Source organism: Hordeum vulgare, chromosome 6H, assembly GCF_904849725.1.
Source record: "Hordeum vulgare subsp. vulgare chromosome 6H, MorexV3_pseudomolecules_assembly, whole genome shotgun sequence".
Lineage (NCBI taxonomy): Eukaryota > Viridiplantae > Streptophyta > Magnoliopsida > Poales > Poaceae > Hordeum > Hordeum vulgare.
Window position 1 is genome coordinate 350672117 of NC_058523.1, and position 21301 is coordinate 350693417.

Genomic DNA, 21301 nt, shown 5'->3' on the forward strand with positions numbered 1-21301 from the left:
GCTGATGTCCTTGGCGGTAGGGTATAAGAGCAACTCCAACGGACCGATCCAAACGGACGGTAAATTTGTCCACTTTTTGTCCGTTTGGATAGGCCACCCGCGCGGCGTCCGCCTTATTTTAGATTTGGGACGACAGTGCGCCCAACGAGCCGACCCATTTCATGTCCGCAATCAACATATTAAAAAAAAGGTCTGCGGCCGATCATGCCAGCGACCATGTTTCATATGCCAGCACCATGCCAGCGCCGGCATACAATGTTGGTCGGCTCGCGTCTCCCGCGCGCGTTTCCTCGCGCCTCCGGCTTACGAGCCAGCGGCCACCGGTGTGGCGTTGAGGTTGATGGTCGAGGGTGCGGGCGTCGAAGGCGCGACCACGCTCACCTCGGACGAGCACTCCCCCGAGAGGCGGGAGGCCTGCGGGTAGACGTGGAAGACGGGCACCGGGTTGCAAACCGAGGCACCGGGCGAGTCGGGCAGCAGCGTCCGAGGGAAGGCGGATGAGCCGGTGCTCACCGCGGCGGCCACGGCGGCGTTGACGAGGCCGTGTTGGCTAGGGTTTAACCCCAACATGCAGAGCGCCTCCCTCGTTGTCGCCGTGGCGCGGGCGTTGGTGACCTGCTGCTGCGCGGCGGCCGCCGTGATGGCTTCATCCCTCGCGTCCGTCGCGTGCCTCCGGTCCTTCCTCTTGGCCGACTCCTTTGCCCGTTGTTCGGGCGTCAGCACCTTCTTCGGCTTCGGTGCGGCGGCCTTTCGGGAGGCGCGAGGCTTGCCTTTGTCGGACGAGGCGAGGGAGGCGAGGCCAGCGGCGGCGGCGAGGTCGAGGTCGTCGTCCATGGCGGACGTGGGGCGGGAGCGCGCGGGGGCGAGAGAGGTTTTGGGGGGGGATGGGGGAAATGGTGGTGGATGCCACCAACCGGTGGGCCTGGGGAGAGGAGTAGAGGCGCGCGCGCATCCGTCTCGTGTCCGCGCCGACGCAAATCCGGCCCAAAATTGGGTCGGGAATGGGTCGCCACGCGAACGCCAAGCGGACGCGCGTCCGTTTGGGTCGGCGCGTTGGGCCGACTTTGACGCCCAGTCCAAGAATTTTATAAATTCATCACAGCGTCAAATGTGTCTGGATTTTTTACATGTGATTGAAACACAAATTTTCCATGGTGTCCTAATTTTTCAGAATTTTCAGAGTTTCAGCAGTATGGTTTTTGACAGATTGCTACAGACTATTCTGTTTTTGTCAGATTCTATTTTCGTTGCATTGTTTGCTTATCTTGATGAATCTATGAATTGTGTTGGGGGTGCAAGCCATGTGAAAGTTAGAATACAGTACCTATAATGTAGTTATAAAATTTGAATGGGTTTGAAATAGTACTTATAGTACTAATTTGCTTGGTTATACTAACGGATCTCACGAAGGTTTTGTTGAATTTTGTGTGATTGAGGTTTTCAAGTTTTGGGTGTGATGTCGATGGATGAAGGAATAAATAGATGCAAAAGTCAATGCTTGCGGATGCCAAAGGCACCCCAAGGTAATATCTAAGGAGACTCAAGCGTCTAAGCTTGGGGATGCCCTGGAAGACATCCCTCTTTCTTCTAACGACTATCGGTAACACACTTGAGGCTATATTTTTATTCGTCACATGATATGTGTTTTGCTTGGAGCGTCTTATATGAAATGAGTCTTTTCTTATTAGTTTTTCACAATCATCATCTCTGAACACATTTTCTTGAGATAGCCTCACGTCATCATAATTTGTTAGAATTGCTTCTTGTGCTTCACTTAAATTAGTTAAGCTAGGTGGTTGCTCTAGTGCTTCACTTATATCTTTTTTAGCACGGTGGTGCGAATGTTTTGAAGAAACTTGTTCTCATGATCCACTTATATCTTTTTGAGAATGCTATATGTTTTGAAGAAACTTGTTCTCTTGCTTCACTTATATCTTTTTGAGAATGTTAGAAAATTTTGAAGAAATTCACTCTCTTGCTTCACTTATATCTTTTTGGGAGTTTGAAAATAGTCTTGGTAATCGGTACAAGATATGATGTTTGGTTCCTTTGTGATGAATATTCAAGTAGAATAATGAAAATTAGCATACAAAAAAATATATGGGACATGGAAATTTGATTCTTTGTAACAGTTTTGAGATATGTAGATGATGATATGTGAGTTATGTTAGTGAGTCAATTATGCTCTAGTATGAATAGTGATGTTAAGGTTTATGATTCCATATGCAAGCATGAAAAGTCAATAGTTATGCAACGAAGTTATATCCTACTTGTGGTGTATTGATTGATATTGGTTATGTTTTAGTATGCATGTGCATCATTATGATTTTCTAGTTGGGCGTTTCTCAATCTTTTTGCTAGCCTTCATTTGTACTAAGCGAGAATACTGTTTGTGCATCCATTATCCTTAAACATTGGTTTGCCACTTGTGTCCACCATACCTACCTATATGTGGTATTTCAATGTCGTTTGAAGTAAATTTGCATGTGCCATCTCTAAAAAATCTCAAAAATATTTTCTCTTTTGTATGCATGTATCGCTCATGAAGCGGGTGAGGGGCGGCCAATATTTTTTGTGTTGGATATGTCACTCTCACGATGAGTGTTTACTCACTTGTCATTGCACGAGAGTGTGGCGGTAAAAGGGATGCCCAATCCCAAAAATAAATGGAATGTCATGGTATGGAAGGCACCCGTGAATTCGATTAGCCACGGATTGTGAAAAGTAATGGTGGAAACAAAAAAATCGCTTGGATGTGACAGTAGAAAGACCAAAGTCTTGATGACACTGAAACAATGATGAGGGAATAGAGATACAAAAAATATTTACTTTCTGTTTGGGAACCGCCTATGATGTATCCAGTGTGAGAAGTGTTGGGAACCTTAAGTCGTTCTCATTGTCGAGAAAAGCATGCCACCCAGAATTATTTTTTTATCTCTTTTTAAACTTGAGCTCTGGCACCTCTATAAATCAATGCTTCCCTCTGCGAAGGGCCTTTCTATTTTTTTTATGTTGGGTCTCATCCTTCTCTTTAAAAGCACCAACTAGGGGGGCATGTGGTCATGTGTGTGCATGGAGTATGATTGATATTCGAGTGTGCATCATGAATGGATCAATGCTGAGCATAATGGGCTAGGGATAATTTACTTTAGAATTGTTATTTTGAAAGGCATGGTTGCTTGTTAGCATCACTTGAGTATCTATGTCTTCATGTCAAATATAGACTATTGCTTTGAACCATCTAAGTCCTCATGTCTATGCTATGAAAATAACTTGAAGTGTGTTGGGTAGCATTCCACAATCAAAAATACGTTTTATCACTTTCCTACTCGAGGACGAGCAGGAGTTAAACTTTGGGATGCTTGATACGTCTCCAACGTATCTATTATTTTTGGTTGTTCCATGCTATGATATTATTATTCTTGGATGTTTTTATTATCATTTTTATACCTTTTTATATCATTTTTGGGGACTAACCTATTAACTTAGTGCCAAGTGCCAGTTCCTATTTTTTGCCCTGTTTTTGTTTTGCACGAAATCAATATCAAATAAGATCAAATCGTCCTCAAACTTTTGAGGATTTTTTTATTCAAGATAAGGATCACTTGGAACTAGGAGGCCAAGGAAGATCTTGTCGGAGGGCTCCACATAACACTAGGGCGCGCCCCAGGGGGGGCGCCCTGATGTTGTGTGGGCCCCACCACACTCCGTTTACCCTACCTCCTCCACTAAAAATTCAGCAATATTCCAAAACCCTCAAGGGAGTCCACGAAATACCTTTTCCGCTGCCTCAAGCCTCTGTTCTCGCAAGATCCCATCTGTAGGCCTTCTCTGATACTCCGTCAGAGGGGGAACTCATCACGGAGGGGCTCTACATCAACCTTGCCACCTCTCCGATGATGTGTGAGTAGTTCATCACAGATCTACGGGTCCGTAGGTAGTACCTAGATGGCTCTATCTATCTCTATTTGTATCTCAATATAACGATCTCCATGATCTTCATGGAGATCCATTCGATGTAATGACTTTATGCGGTGTGTTTGTTAGGATCCGATGAATTGTGAGTTTATGATCAGATCTATCCTTGTTTTACTTGAGTTATTTGCTGATCTCTTTTATGCATGATTTAGTATAGCCTTGTATTTCTTCTCCGAAGTTTTGGTTTGGTTTGGCCAACTAGATTAGATCTTCTTGCAATGGGAAGAGGTGCTCGGTAATGGGTTCGATCTTGCGCTGTTCAGTCCTAGTGATAGAAGGGGAGTTGATACGCATGTGTTGTTGCCATTAAGGATAACAAGTTGGGATGAATCCTTATATGCTTTTGTCTTGACAACATCATGTCATAGTTCTTAATGCATTACTTTGTTCCTATGAACTTAATACACTGGATGCATGTTGGATAGCGGTCGATGTATGAAGTAATAGTAGTATATGCAGGCAAGAGTCAGTCTACTTGATTTGGATGTGATGCCTATATAATGATCATTGCCTTGGATAGTGTCATAATTATACGCTTTTCTATCAATTGTCCAACAGTAATTTGTTTACCCACCGTATGATCATTGCCTTGGATAGTGTCATAATTATAGTTTTACACTCTGCAGAGGTACGATGTACCCATGACATCCGGGAAATTTCCGTGTCATCCACGACTCGCAATATATAACATACCCGAGGTAAGTACCCGATCGTTGCCTTTCCCCTCACAACACTAGACAAAGATTTCCACTCGATTGGTACCCAGCCCACATGATGTACATCTTATGAGCACCGAGTCTCGACCGTATCATCCATGCGGGGACCAACGGTGTGCCCGAAACACGTAAAAACAGCATAGTCGACCTACGTGGTACGACCCCATCACAAGAGCGACCACATATCACTCCCGCCACTAGTAATGTGGCCTCTTTGCTAGTACGGACCAAAATAGTCAACAAAGCTCCGTCCCATGGGACGGTCAGCGCATCATAAATGTAATCCCATTTTCGAAACCACTCACACAAAACATTTCCCGGTGCACCACTTCTTCACAAGTGGTCACCTACCTCAACATCATCACCCTCTCGCATTAGTGGCACCCGACGGGGTTTTCGTAAAACCTTTGATATCAATTTTACTATCATCATGCATATGCTTCTACAATGCGTAGCACTACTGTCTACTTGTCAACATATCAACAACGTGACCCTCATAGATGGTAGCATCATGCTCAAATGCAAGTGCTCCAGAGGAGCCATCGGTAACACCATATCAATGATTTACCGAATACTCATGATCATATGCAACGGGAATAATTGCTCTACTTAGCATGCAATAATTTTTTTACTTAAGCATGGTCAAAGGGCTGCTTGCCTTGATCATCTAGGTATCCGGGGTCTTCGGGTCCAACTCCTTCGTCGAGCGTGGTATCTATCATCGTAATAATAGTAGTAAAATAAGAAGCTCATCAAAAAACAGAGCACAAACTCACTTTAAAAATGTTATCCGGTTCTGATAAATCTGTATTGTAGTTTTAAAAATATTTGTCTCTGGTTTATATGCAAAAAGGTATTTTTAAAAATTAAATAATAAGGGCTAAAATAATTAAAATAGGCATTTTAATCAAAGCTATGTGTAAAAGTTTTTATAAAAATTGGTGCAACAGCACTAATAAACTCTACATATTTTTATAAGAATTGTGGTGGAAAAATATTTAAATTTGATTAAATATTTAATTCCACAAAATCATTTAGAAACAAAGAAAAAGAAAAGGGGGCTTAACCCTGGCCTGGCTCGGCTAGTGGCTGGGCCGGCCCAACCGACCAGTTAGCCAGCAAGCAGCCCACGAGCGCGCGCGTCGTCAGGTTCAAACCTGACGCGCAGCCCCGTGTGGTTAGCGACAGAGAGGGGAGAGAGGGGAAGAGACTAGCCACTGATAGGTGGGGCATGCTTGTCGGGGTCATCTTCCTCCTTTGGACAAAGGGGGGAGGCACGCCGGTGGCAATACTGACGCCCTCGTGTCCCAACGACGACAGGAATGGAACCGGGGCATCGCCGCCTACGTGCTGGTGGTCGAAGGAACGACGGGGAGGCCCTGGGTCACCGGCGACGACGAGGCCACGACGTAGACGATTTGGGAGGTGGAAGAGAATGGTGCTACGGACAGGGAAACACTCGGGGAAGAGGTGGAGAAGCTCCCTGAGCTCACTATGGTCACGGAGGAGGCGAGAGGAACGCGAGAGCTCGCCTGTAGCTTGCTACCTCTTGAGCTTGCGTTGTTTTTTTCCCTTGAAGAGGAAAGGGTGATGCAGCACAGTAGTAGTAAGTATTTCCCTCATTTTGAGAACCAAGCTATTAATCCAGTAGGAGAATCAAGCCAAGTGTCCAGAGTACCTGCGCAAACACAAACAAGCTTGCACCCAACGCTATAAAGGGGTTGTCAATCCCTTCAAGATTGATTGCAAAGTGAGATCTAAAGGCGGAAAGTGCAACGAAGTAAAAGTGTAAGGCTGAAAATATGGTGTGAAGTAGACCCGTGGGCCATAGTATTCACTAGAGGCTTCTCTCAAAATAGCAAATATTACGGTGGGTGAACAAATTATTGTCGAGCAATTGATAGAACCGCGCAAAGTCATGATGATATCTAAGGCAATGATCATACATATAGGCATCACGTCCGAGACAAGTAGACCGATATTGTCTGCATCTACTACTATTACTCCACACATCGACCGCTATCCAGCATGCATCTAGTGTATTGAGGTCACGACGAACAGAGTAACGCCTTAAAAAAGATGACATGATGTGGAGGGATAAACTCAAACCAATGATGTAAACCCCATATTTTTACCCTTGATGGCAACAACACGATGCGTGCCTCGCTACCCCTTCTGTCACTGGGTGAGGTCACCGCATGGTATGAACCCAAAACCAAGCACTTCTCCCATTGCAAGAATCATAGATCAGGTTGGCCAAACAAAACCCACAACTCGAAGAGAATTACAAGGACATGAAATCATGCATATAAGAGATCAGAAGAAACTCAAATAAGATTCATAGATAATCTGATCATAAATCCACAATTCATCGGATCTCGACAAACACACCGCAAAAGAAGATTACATCGGATAGATCTCCATGAAGATCATGGAGAACTTTGTATTGAAGATCCAAGACAGAGAAGAAGCCATCTAGCTACTAGCTATGGACCCGAAGGTCTACGGTGAACTACTCACGCATCATCGGAGAGGCCATGGTGTTGATGAAGAAGCCCTCCGTATCCGAATCCCCCTCCGACAGGGCACCAGAACGTGCCCCAGATGGGATCTTGTGGAGACAGAAGCTTGCGGCGGCAGAAAAGTATTTTCGTGGATCTCTCACGCAGTTTTGGATTTTTCGGGAATTTATAGGCGGAAGAGGTAGGGCAGACGAGCCACAGGGGACCCACAAGCCTGCTAGGCGCGGTCCCCCTTGGCCGCGCCTAGGGGGCTTGTGGCCTCCCTTGGCGGCCTCTACCTTGGTACTCACGTCCCGTGCGTATCTTCTATTTCGGAAAAAAACTTTTCGGAAGTTTTATTCCGTTTGGACACCGTTTAAAATTCTCCTCTGAAAAGGGTCAAAAACACGGAAAAAACAGGAACTGGCACTTGGCACTGAGTTAATAAGTTAGTCCCAAAAAAGATATAAAAGGCATACAAAACATCCAAAGTTTGACAAGATAATAGCATGGAACCAACACAAATTATAGATACGTTGGAGATGTATCAAGCATCCCCAAGTTTAACTCCTGCTCGTCCTCGAGTAGGGAAGTGATAAAGACTGAATTTTTGATGTGGAATGCTACCTAGCATAGTTGTCCTTTGTAACTTCTTTCATGTGACATGAGTGTTCAGATCCGTAAGATTCAAACAATAGTTTGCTATTGACATGAAAACAATAATACTTCAAGCAAACTAGCAAGGTAATCATGAACTTTCGAAATAACAAGGCCAAAGAAAGTTATCCCTACAAAATCATATAGTCTGGCTATGCTCCATCATCCCCACACAACTAATTTAAATAATGCACAACCCTGGTATTGGCCAAGTAATTGTTTTTGCACTCTTACTTTGTCAAACCTTTTTCAACTCTCATGCAATACATGAGCGTGAGCCATGGATATAGCATTATAGGTGGAATAGAGTGTGGTGGAGGTTGTGAGACAAAAAGGAGGAGATGGTCACATTGACTCGGCGTATCAAAGGGCTATGGAGATGCCCATTAATAGATATCAATGTGAATGAGTAGGGATTGCCATACAACGGATGCACTAGAGCTATAAGTATGTGAAAGCTCAAAAGGAGAACTAGTGGGTGTGCATCCAACTTGCTTGCTCACGAAGACCTAGGGCAATTTTGAGGAAGCCCATCATTGGAATATACAAGCCAAGTTATATAATGAAGATTCCCACTAGCATATGGTGGTGATAAAACGAGAGACTCTCAATCATGAAGAACATGGTGCTATTATGAAGCACAAGTGTGGAAAGAGATAGTAGCATTGTCCCTTCTCTCCTTTTCTCTATCTCTTTTTTTGGGGCTCTTTGGCCTCTTTCCATATCTCTCTTTTTCTTTTTTGTGTGTGGGCAACTTTGGCCTCTTTTTTTATTTCCTCACATGGTACAATGCTCTAATAATGATGATCATCACACTTTTATTTACTCACAGCTCAAAGCTTAGAACGATGATGACTCTATAGGAAATGCCTCTGGGGTGTACCGGGATGTGCAACGATCTAGCTTGGCGTATGACGTTGAAACATCTCGCTAGCTATCTTACGATCATGCAAAGCCAATATGAGAGTGACAACACAAGTCATGAGACGGAACAGTGGGAGTTGCATGGCAATATATCTCGGAATGGCTATGAAAATGCCATACTAGGTATGTATGGTGGCTGTTTTGAGGAAGGCATATGGTGGGTTTGTGCACCGGCGAAAATTGCGTGGTACTAGAGAGGCTAGCAATGGTGGAAGGTGAAAGTGCATCTATACCATGGACTCACATTAGTCATGAAGAACTCACATACTTATTGCGAAAGTTTTTATTAGTAATCGAAATAAAGTGCTAAACGCATACTCCTAGGGAAGGGTTGGTAGGTGTTAACCATCGCGCGATCCCGACCGCAACACAAAGGATGACAATCAATAGATCAATTATGCTCCGACTTCCTAACATAGAGGTTCACCATACGTGCATGTTACGGGAATCACTAACTTCACACAAGTATTTCTAGATTCACAACACCCTACTAACATAACTCTTAATATTACCGAATCCACGTCTCAAAACTAATTGAGAGGAATCAAATTTCTCTTTCTAATCAATGCACATGAAGATGGAAGTTTTATTGTATCCTCTTTGGGTACCTATCACCTTTGGGACTACTTTCATAGCACAAGCCACCTACCAAGTTACGCACCGTCGTGCTCTAAAAGATCTAAGTGAAGCACATAGAGCAAAATTGTCTAGCTCAAAAGATATAAGTGAAGCACAATGAGTATTCTAGCAAATTCACGATGAGTGCATGTCTCTCTCAAAAGGTGTGCAGCAAGGATGATTGTGACACAACAAAAAGAAAAGACTCCTACGATACAAGACGCTCCAAGCAAAACACATATCATGTGGTGAATAAAAATATAGCTCCAAGTAATGTTACCGATGGATTGAAGACGAAAGAGGGGATGCCTTCCCGGGGCATCCCCAAGCTTAGGCTTTTGGTGTCCTTGAATTTGGCTTGGGATGTCTTGGGCATCCCCAAGCTTGAGCTCTTTCCACTCTTTATCCCCTTGTCCATGAGAACATCACCCAAAACTTGAAAACTTCACAACACAAAACTTAAACAGAAACTCGTGATATCATTAGGACAAGAAAACAAACTACCACCTCTTGAGGTACTGTAGCAATCTTGAATTATATTTATATTGGTGTTAGATTATTGTATTCTCACTTTTCCATGGCTAGTACCCCCCCCCCCCCCCCGATACTATCCATAGTTTCATCAAAACAAGCAACCAACACAACAAAAACAGAATCTGTCAAAAACAGACCAGTCTGTAGCAATCTGTATACTTCGTATACTTTTGGTACCTAAAAAATTCTGAACAATTACAACAGCCTGGGCACATGGCAACACAAGCAAATAGAAAGCAAGCGAAAGAAAGGGCGAACAAAAAAGGCAAATATTTTTGTAAATTTTTGTTTTTCAGAAGTGGGGGAGAGGAAAACGAGATGCAAAAAAGTAAATGCAAGAGATGAGTTTGCGACACTTACTTGGATGAGCTTCACCTAGAATAATCCCCGGTGCCATAAATTGACACATTGACGGGAGACTATTCTTGACTTGATCCTCCCCGGCAACGGCGCCAGAAATCCTTCTTGCTACCTCTTGAGCTTGCGTTGATTTTTCCCTTGAAGAGGAAAGGGTGATGCAACACAGTAGCAGTAAATATTTCCCTCAGTTTTGAGAACCAAGGTATCAATCCAGTAGGAGAATCAAGCGAAGTGTCCAGAGTACATGCGCAAACACAAACAAGCTTGCACCCAACGCTATAAAGGGGCTGTGAATCCCTTCAAGATTTATTGCAAAGTGAGATCTGAAGGCGGAAAGTGCAACGAAGTAAAAGTGTAAGGCTGAAAATATGGTGTGAAGTAGACCCGGGGGCCATAGTGTTCACTAGAGGCTTCTCTCAAAATAGCAAATATTATGGTGGGTGAACAAATTACTGTCGAGCAATTGATAGAACCGCGCAAAGTCATGACAATATCTAAGGCAATGATCATACATATATGCATCACGTCCGAGACAAGTAGACCGATATTGTCTGCATCTACTACTATTACTCCACACATCGACCGCTATCCAGCATGCATCTAGTGTATTGAGTTCATGACAAACAGAGTAACGCCTTAAGCAAGATGACATGATGTAGAGGGATAAACTCAAACCAATGATGTAAACCCCATCTTTTTACCCTTGATGGCAACAGCACGATGTGTGCCTCGCTACCCCTTCTGTCACTGGGTGAGGTCACCGCACGGTATGAACCCAAAACCAAGCACTTCTCCCATTGCAAGAATCATAGATCAGGTTGGCCAAACAAAACCCACAACTCGAAGAGAATTACAAGGATATGAAATCATGCATATAAGAGATCAGAAGAAACTCAAATAAGATTCATAGATAATCTGATCATAAATCCACAATTCATCAGATCTCGACAAACACACCGCAAAAGAAGATTACATCGGATAGATCTCCATGAAGATCATGGAGAACTTTGTATTGAAGATCCAAGAGAGAGAAGAAGGCATCAAATGGACCCGAAGGTCTATGGTGAACTACTCACGCATTATCGGAGAGGCCATGGTGTTGATGAAGAAGCCCTCCGTATCCAAATCCCCCCTCCGGCAGGGCACCAGAACGTGCCCGAGATGGGATCTTACCGAGACAGAAGCTTGCGGCGGTGGAAAAGTATTTTCGTGGATCTCTCACGCAGTTTTGGATTTTTGGGAATTTATAGGCGGAAGAGGTAGGGCAGACGAGCCACAGGGGGCCCACAAGCCTGCTTGGCGTGGGCCCCCCTGGCCGTGCCTAGGGGGCTTGTGGCCTCCCGTGGTGACCTCTGCCTTGGTTCTCGCGCCCCCTGCGTATCTTCTGTTCCGGAGAAAATCTTTTCGGAAGTTTTATTCCGTTTGGACACCGTTTGAAATTCTCCACTGAAAAGGGTCAAAAACACGGAAAAACAGGAACTGGCACTTGGCACTGAGTTAATAAGTTAGTCCCAAAAAAGATATAAAAGGCATACAAAACATCCAAAGTTTGACAAGATAATAGCATGGAACCAACAAAAATTATAGATACGTTGGAGACGTATCATAGCCCGAGATCGATGGAGCTCCGAAGCGGCAGGGCCTTAGTCGATCTCGAGCACGGGAGCTCTCTATGCTCGAATGGGGTAGCTAGTGGCTGGATTGATGGTCTGGAGGAGTGGTCTGAGGTGCTGGAGCAAAGGGGGGAGGCCTATTTATAGGCCAACAACGATGCACCGAGGACGGAGCGCCGGTGGTTTCACCATGTCTTGCAGGAGAGGGAGAGAGGGCTCGGGGTCGATTCCACGGTTTTGTGGACGTGGTTTAGGACCCAGTGGCTCAACGAGAGAGAGGAGGCTCAGTGCGCGCGTGTTGGGGGCACGCTCTTCTGGCCATATCTGGCGTGCACGGGGATGCGTCGCCCTGGTCAGCAGAGAGGGGGGGAGAAAGGGCCGTGAGGTTGCCCTGATTCAGGAGGTTTGTGGGAGATGCGGAGAGACATCGAGGGGAGGTGAGAACCGGCTGGGGCTGGCCTCCTTTGCCTCGGGTGCACCGTGTAGCGCGCCCAGAGCATAGTTTTGGCATGCCACTGCATGCTGGCGCGCTCTGGGGTGCTTTGGCTGCGTCTGGCGTGTCCGGGGGTTGGGTTAGATGCTCCTTGGCCATTTGAGAGCCGAGGGTGTCACTGCTGGTCAAAGGAGTGATTAAAGAGGAGCTGTCAGCCTTGAATCAGAGACTAAAATGAAGATTTTGGCTTACCTACTTGGAACTAAGGAGGGGACACTCGTCTGGAGTTGAAGAGTGGTGCTCGCACCTTGCTCTAAGAGTTTAATGGAAAGGGAGTGGGTGTAGAGGGTGATAAGTGTTATTTGACCATGCTAGCAGAAGGTGTTCGACATGTGTTTGTGGTAGTTAACCTTCACCATTGATGCTGAAAGTTAACAGAATTGGGTTTTATGCAAAAGTAGCATGCTCCACCAAATTGGAGCTCCATTGGACAAGTTTGCCAGTGCAAACTTGAAATCACCCCCAAATGGGCAGTTCTGTCCTTTCAAAAGGGGTAAATTAATCCCCACAAATCCAACTTTTGGCAGGGTCTCCTCATTTGGGGTGTTGATCACTCCTGCAAAGTTTCAAGCCACTTGGACAAACTTTGCTATGTACAGTTGCTTCAACTTGATTTTGGACAAAGAGGGTTTTAGGATTATTTGGCAAACCAAACTACCTTGGAATGAGGTGAAATTTGGCATGGCCACCAAATATAGCTTGGGAAACAAGCTAAAATTTTCTGGGAATTTATTGAAAATATTTTCTTTGGAAATATTTCAAAAGGCCAAAACAGACAGAATAGGTTTTCAAAGATTATCTCAAATATTTTGAACATAAATAGGGGTTGCAAATCTTATGTATGGAGAATATATTTCCTGTGAGTATCTCCAAATTTTCTCGGATTTTTCTACGGCAGAAAAACAATTTTCCATTCAGAAATACCATTTCCGGCCTCAGAAAAGGACATGCAAATAAAATAGAAAAATATTTTATAAAATAAATATTTTATGATATTGGAGAGTTATAATGGTGCTAAAACCAGAATACAATCTTTGGGTGAAGGCACTCCCTTGAAATCAGGGACTTGTAGTGCAAACCCAAAGCAAGGTTTTGAAATAGCCAAAAATGAGAAAAGGATCTTTCTGAAAATAACATGTTATAAAAATATTGTTTTTGGATCCACTCACTCAAGCATACATTGAAACAATGACAATCATGGCACTCATGGCACTTGCTTACTTTTTTTAGTAAACTTAGATTTTTGAAAAGACTATAGTTGAAATAAGGTGAAAACAGGATGTGACATACAAGGAGGCCTATATCTCTCCAAGGGCGCTCCCGAGTCACTCTTGTGGCAGATTTAGTCAACCCAAACACTAGGGGCTGAGACGAGGCGATGGTCTGTGATCTTTTTTAGGAGGAAGACGCGAAGGCCATCATCTCCATTAGCATCTATGACAGGACGGAGGATAATTTTGCTTGGCACTTTGATCAACGAGGTATCTTCGCTGTCAAATATGCATACATGGTTGGTGTCATGTTGCGCGATAGAAGGCTGGGAAGAGACAATGCAAGCTCTAAAGAAAACTCTACTAACACCACTGTTAAATTTGATTGGAAGCATATCTGGTCCCTGATGGCCACTAGCAAGGTGAAGATGTTTGTGTGGCGGCTTTCTCACAACAGTCTAGCTAATCGCATGAAAATTCAAAAGCTGGGTGTAAACTTGGACACGAGATGTCCTGCTTTCCATAGGTTAAATGAAGATGGAGTCCACACCTTCCTAAAGTGCAAGAAAGCTAAAGAACGCTGGAATATTTTGGCTCTAGGTTAGACCCGAGAAAAGCTCATGCTGTGCAACTCTGACCACTCCATGCTTCAAGAATTGTGGAGGTGTGATGAAGATACACAAGTGAAGGTCGTGACCTTTATGTGGGAGTGGTGGAATATTTGCAACAAGGCCAATGTTGGTGAGGCGGCTCCGAAACCGCAAGTGGTTTTTCACCGTGTGGAGAAGTTGCTAATTGAGTTCCTGGGCCTGCAAAATCTGAACAAGCCTCCTATGCCACAGGACGTTCACAGATGGAGCAAACCTCCAATGCATTCTGTAAGGTTAACTTTGACGGAGCCTTTGATGAAAATACTAGTGCAAGGGTCTAGGTATATTTGGTATATGATCAAGATGGCGAATTTATCGCTGCTCATGCACGCAATTCCATGAACGTGAAAAATGCTTTGCAGTCTGAATCTGTGGCCTGTCTTGCTACAGTTGATGGGGCGATCAGGATCGGGGCTAATCAAATCATCTTTGAGTTTGATTCTGCAATACTTGTTCATGGTTTGAAGAGCAACGAGTACGACAAGGCAACTATTGGCGTGCTGGTGAAGGAAGCTAGAAGCCAATGCATTATAAACTTTGATTCGTATGCATTTTCCTTCTGCCGACGCACTTGTAACTCTATAGCCTATGAGCATGCCAAGTTGGGCGTTCATTCTGAGTCATATGACTCCTTCTGGGAGGCCCCTGCCCCAATTGCATTGTAAAACTATTAGCCACTGACATTGTTGTGCATGGAGTTTAATGGAATTTCCATTTTCCCGTTAAAAAAAGATCCTCTGGGACTGTTCAAAGAAGAAGAAAATCGTCCGGGATTTTTCTCTCTCTTTTTTACGGAAGGATTTTTTGTTCTTTAAAAATAGTCAAACAACACCCTATATATTGATTAAATTAAAATGTTGTTGCACTTGTTAAAATATAGTGTCTGTCTCTTATTTTTGGATGAGTTACCTCAAGCATGAATTTAATATTGTATCAAAGTTAAGAGGTCTTGAGTTTAAGATTATGTCAACGTGGTATTAAAAATAGAAGATTTTATGGTCTACAAGAATTTCGAATAAAATAGTGTATATGCGTGGGTGCTGTTAAAATATATTGTTTGTCTCTCCATGAGTTCAAATTTTTGAAGCAACACCATTCGTCACAACATATGTCATGCATGGCAAAACACTACTAACAAGAATCCTATCATAACGGTTACCAAAACTAAACTTAGCAAACCCATGCACCATCACAATGGCTTTTCGATTTATCTTCACCAATTTAAAACTTTGAAGAAGTTTTGTGATGTTCAATGCTTTTTTCTTGAGATCAATAAGAGGGGACTTGTCCAGTAGCTCATTTACCAAAAAAAGCATGCACAAAGGAACATTTAATTTTCAAAGCAATCTGCTTATGAAGGGTCATACTAATGCAGAGTCCGGCGAGACATGCCCGAAGCTCCACTTCTTTGACATTTGAGCAATAACCAATATACTCCCAAGAAGAAATGATGATGTCGCTAATAGAGTCTCTATTAGCAACCATGCCAACACTCGTCGGGGCACAACACGCCACACAACTAGCGTCAACATTGATCTTAACAGATTCGTCACGAGGAGCGTGCCATGAAACAATTGTCCCCAAGAGAATATCATCTGACTGACACTCAAGTACCACATCCTTACCTTTATTCTTTGTTTTCACCAACGCATTGCCATGACAAATCGAATAATATGAATAATACCTATCCATAAAAACAACAGAGCGATTGCCGGATTACATAGCCTTGACAAACACCACATAATTCTTGAAGTGTCATGCTTCCCATAAAATGAAAAAAACTTGCTCTTGCACCAGTGTACATAGATTGTCCAACAATATAAGCAACCATTCTGAACTAGAATGATAGAAAACCTCCTCGTCGTGAAGGTTCCAACATTCCCTCATGACCATGCATAATACCATTGCCTTAAGGGAAATTGCGAGGGCATGAAAGTTGCTTTCATCATATATGTTAGTAATAGAGTACATCGAGGAAATAGATTGATGGTGAACCACTCTATGAAGCTAAAGTACAAGATTATTTGAGGCAGCATGCCGAAGGACTTTTTGAAACAATGGATTTTAGAGGTGGCTTCTATTAAAAATTCATTGTATAAGAGACAAACAATGTGCATATTCTTCTTAAAACTGGTTAAAGACCTTCTAGATAAAAGCATATGGTTGAAATATACCTCTTGTTGCTTGTGACATCTCAACGGGGGTGTTGACCTCTTTGTGAGTGGATGAAGCCTCATACTTTCTAAATACTTTGGTCGCAAGCAAATCTGCTAAGTTCCCGTGTAATGTTATCACAAGATAGAATATGCTAAGCTTTATTGGTAATGATGTCACAATCCCATGTCAAAAAGAGAAAAGAAGATAGGCGTATAGAAGCGATAATCCACTTCTAAGCACAGGCTCATGTGCACCTGCACTGAAGAACAAAAATCAAAACAATTACTAGAAAAATTCAAAAAATTCTAAAAATTCGACGGTAGATAATTTGATGCGTGAGGTCCGCTCAAAATTTCAAATCATTTAAACATCTAAGCAGCTCTCAACAAAAAAGACAAATTTGGGCTTTGTGAAAAGTTTAGTGTTCATGCACCGTTCCGAACCAATTTGTCTTTTTTCCGAGAGCTGCTCAGATGTCTAGAAGACCTAAAAATTGGAGCCGGCCTCATGCAAGAGATTTTCTAGCATGGACTTTTTCTCGAATTATTTTGTTTTTTTGTTTTTTGTGATTTGTTTTCTCACTAGGTGCGGATGAGCCTTAGTACTATAACGTTGGACTCGTACAAAAGTTGCATTTAAATAAGGTTTTCAAGAGATATGGCTTTTCTTCATATTTTGTAATCCCACGAACTCCGTCCCAATCTAGCACCGAACGGACGACACCTCCACGTTCACCACACGTATAGCTCGATGACGATCTCCGCCTTCTTGATCTAGCAAGAGGGGCAGAGAGGTATATGAGTTCTTCGGCAGCGCGACAACGTGGTGGTGGTGGTGATGAACTAATCGAGCAGGGCTTTGCCAAGCAATGCTGGACTAATCTTGAAGACGGAGACGATCTATGGAGCAGAGGGCAACACGTGGCTTTTTCTGGTGAAGTTTGCCCTCAAAACCTCCACTATATATAGGAGGAATAGGAGGTTGGGCTGCCTTGGCTCCTACTCCACGGAGGAGGCTTTGGGCGAGCCAAGGGATGAGAGTCCTCCTCAAATTCGGTTTGGTGGAGGACTCCCTTCCTACTTGGCCACCTCCTTCCTTTTTTTCTTTTTCCTTTTCTTTTTGCACTCTTTGGCAAAATGGGCTTATTGGGGTGGCCTCACCAGCCCACTAGGGACTGGTGCGCCACCTCTAGGCCTATTAGGTACTCTCCCAGGTGGGTGGCCCCTCCCGGTAAAACCCTGGAACCCATTCGTCACTCCTCCTACTTTGCCGGTAATGCCCGAAATCTTTCTGGAAGCCAAATGCAACTTTACTATATATCAATATTTACCTGTGGACCATTCCAGAGCTCCTCGTGATGTCCGGGGTCTCATCCGGGACTCCAGACAACTTTAGGTCACCAACATACATAACTCAATACTACCGAAATGTCACCGAACCTTGAGTGTGCAGACCCTGCGGGTTCGAGAACTATGTAGACATGACCTGAGACACCCTCCGGTCAATAACCAATAGCGGGCCCTAGATGTCCATATTGGCTCCTACATATTGTACGAAGATCTTTATCAGTTGAACCTCTATGTCAAGGACTCACTTAATCCTGTATAACATTCCCTTTGTCCTTCGGTATGTTACTTGCCCGAGATTCGATTGTCGGTATCTCTATACCTATTTCGATCTCGTTACCGACAAGTCTCTTTACTCGTTCCGTAATACAAAATCACGTGGCTAACTCTTTAGTCACATTGCTTGCAAGGCTTGTTTGTGATGTTGTATTACCAACTGGGCCCCGAGATACCTCTCCGTCATATGGAGTGACAAATCCCAGTCTTGATCTGTTGGGGAACGTCGCATGGGAAACAAAAAATTTCCTACACACACGAAGACCTATCATGGTGATGTCCATCTACGAGAGGAGATTTGGATCTACGTATCCTTGTAGATCGCACAACAGGAAGCGTTAAGAAACGCGATTGATGTAGTGGAACGTCTTCACGTCCCTCGAACCGCCCCACGAACCGTCCCGCGATCCGTCCCACGAACCGTCTCGTCATCCATCTCACGATCTGTTCCGATCTAGTGCCGAACGGACGACACCTCCGCGTTCAGCACACGTACAGCTCGATGATGATCTCCACATTGTTGATCCAGCAAGAGGGGGCAGAGAGGTAGAAGAGTTCTCCGGCAGCATGACGGTGCTCCGGAGGTTGGTGATGATCTATCTCAGCAGGGCTCCGCCCGAGCTCCGTAGAAACACGATCTAGAGGAAAAACCGTGTAGTATAGGGTCAAGCAGCACGTTGCAAAGTTGTGTCTCAAAAACCCTCAATACCTCTAGTATATATAGGAGGGAGGGAGGGGAGGAGGCAGCCTCAAACCCTCAAGGTTTGGCCGAAATTGGAGGTGGAGGAGTCCTACTCCAATCATACTTGGCGTAGGATTCCACCTTCCCACTTGGAAACTCTTTCCACCTTGTGTTTTTTCCTTCTCAAACCTCATGGGCCTTAGTGGGAACTTATTCCAGCCCACTAGGGGCTGGTTTATCTCTTCCCATAGCCCATGAAACCCCTTGGGGCGTGACACCCCTCCCAATGGCCCTGGCACCCCTCCCGGCACTCCCGGTACACTACCAATGAGCCCGAAACTTTTTCCAGTGACCAAAACAGGACTTCCTATATATCAAGCTTTACCTATGGACCATTCCGGAGCTCCTCGTGACGTCCTGGATCTCATCCGGGACTCCGAACAACTTTCGGTTACCAACACCTATAACTCAACTATACCGAAACGTCACCGAACCTTAAGTGTGCAGACCCTGCGGGTTTGAGAACTATGCAGACATGACCCGAGACACTCCTCGGTCAATATCCAACAGCGGGACCTGGATGCCCATATTGGATCCTACATATTCTTCGAAGATCTTATCGGTTGAACCTTAGTGCCAAGGATTCATATAATCCCGTATGTCATTCCCTTTGTTCTTCGGTATGTTACTTGCCCGAGATTCGATCATCAGTATCCGCATACCTATTTCAATCTCGTTACCGGCAAGTCTCTTTACTCGTTCTATAATACAAGATCCCGTGACTTACACTTCGTCACATTGCTTGCAAGGCTTGTGTGTGATGTTGTATTACCGAGTGGGCCCCGAGATACCTCTCCGTCACACGGAGTGACAAATCCCAGTCTTGATCCATAGTAACTCAACGGACACCTTCGGATATACCTGTAGAGAACCTTTATAGTCACCCAGTTACGTTGCGATGTTTGATGCACACAAGGTATTCCTCCGGTGCCAGTGAGTTATATGATCTCATGGTCATAGGAACAAGTACTTGACACGCATAAAACAATAGCAATAAAACGACACGATCAATATGGTATGTTCATAGTTTGGGTCTTGTCCATCACATGATTCTCCTAATGATGTGGTCCCGTTATCAAGTGACAACACTTGCCTATGGCCAGGAAACCTTGATCATCTTTGATCAACGAACTAGTCAACTAGAGGCTCACTAGGGATAGTGTGTTGTCTATGTATCCACACATGTATTTGAGTTTCCAATCAATACAATTATAGCATGGATAATAAACGATTATCATGAACAAAGAAATATAATAATAACTAATTTATTATTGCCTCTAGGGCATATTTCCAACAGTCTCTCACTTGCACTAGAGTCAATAATCTAGTTCACATCACCATGTGATTCTAACGAATCCAACACCCATATAGTTTTGGGGTCTGATCACGTCTTGCTCGTGAGAGAGGCTTTAGTCAACGGTTCTGAAACTTTCAGATCTGTGTGTTCTTTTACAAATCATCATGTCATCTTATAGATGCTGCTACTACGTGCTATTTGGAAATACTCCAAATATCTACTCTACTATACGAATCCGTTTCAGTACTCATAGTTATTCGGATTAGTGTCAAAGCTTGCATCGACGTAACCCTTTACGACGAACTCTTTAACCACCTCCATAATCGAGAAAAAAAATCCTTAGTACATTAGTTACTAAGGATAACTTTGACCGCTGTTCAGTGATTCAATCTTGGATCACTCTCTGTACCTCTTAACAGACTTGCAGCAAGGCACACATTAGGTGCGGTACACAGCATGACATACTTTAGAGTCTACGGTTAAGGTATAGAAGACGACCTTCGCCTATTCTCTTTATTCTGCCGCGGTCGGGTTTTGAGTCTTACTCAAATTCACACCTTACAACACAACCAAGAACTCCTTCTTTGCTGATCTATTTTGAACTCCTTCAAAAACTTGTCAAGGCATGCATCTTGTTGAAGCTTCTATTTAAGAGTTTGATCTATATCCATAGATCTTCATGCTGAACGTTCAAGTAGCGCAATCCATGTCTTCCTTTGAAAAGCTCCTTTCAAACAACCTTTTATGCTTCACAGAAATTCTACATTACTTGTGATCAACAATATGTCCACCACATATACTTTATCAGAAATACTATTGTGCTCCCACTCACTTCTTTGGAAATACAAGTTTCTCATAAACCTTGTACAAACCCAAAAATCTTTGATCATCTCATCAAAGTGTATATTCCAACTCCAAGATGCTTGCACCAGTCCATTGAAGGATTGTTGGAGCTTGCATACTTGCTAGTATCCTTAGGATCGACAAAACCTTCTGGTTGTATCACATACAATCTTTCCTCAAGGAAACCATCAAGGAAACAATGTTTTGACATCCTATGTGCAACATTTCATAAATAATGCAGCAACTACTAACATATTTTCAGCATTGCTACGAGTGATAAAGTCTCACCATAGTCAACTATTTGATCTTGTCGAAAACATCTTTGTGACAAGTCGAGCTTTTCTTAATAGTGACTTATCACCATCATCGTCTGTCTTTCTTTTAA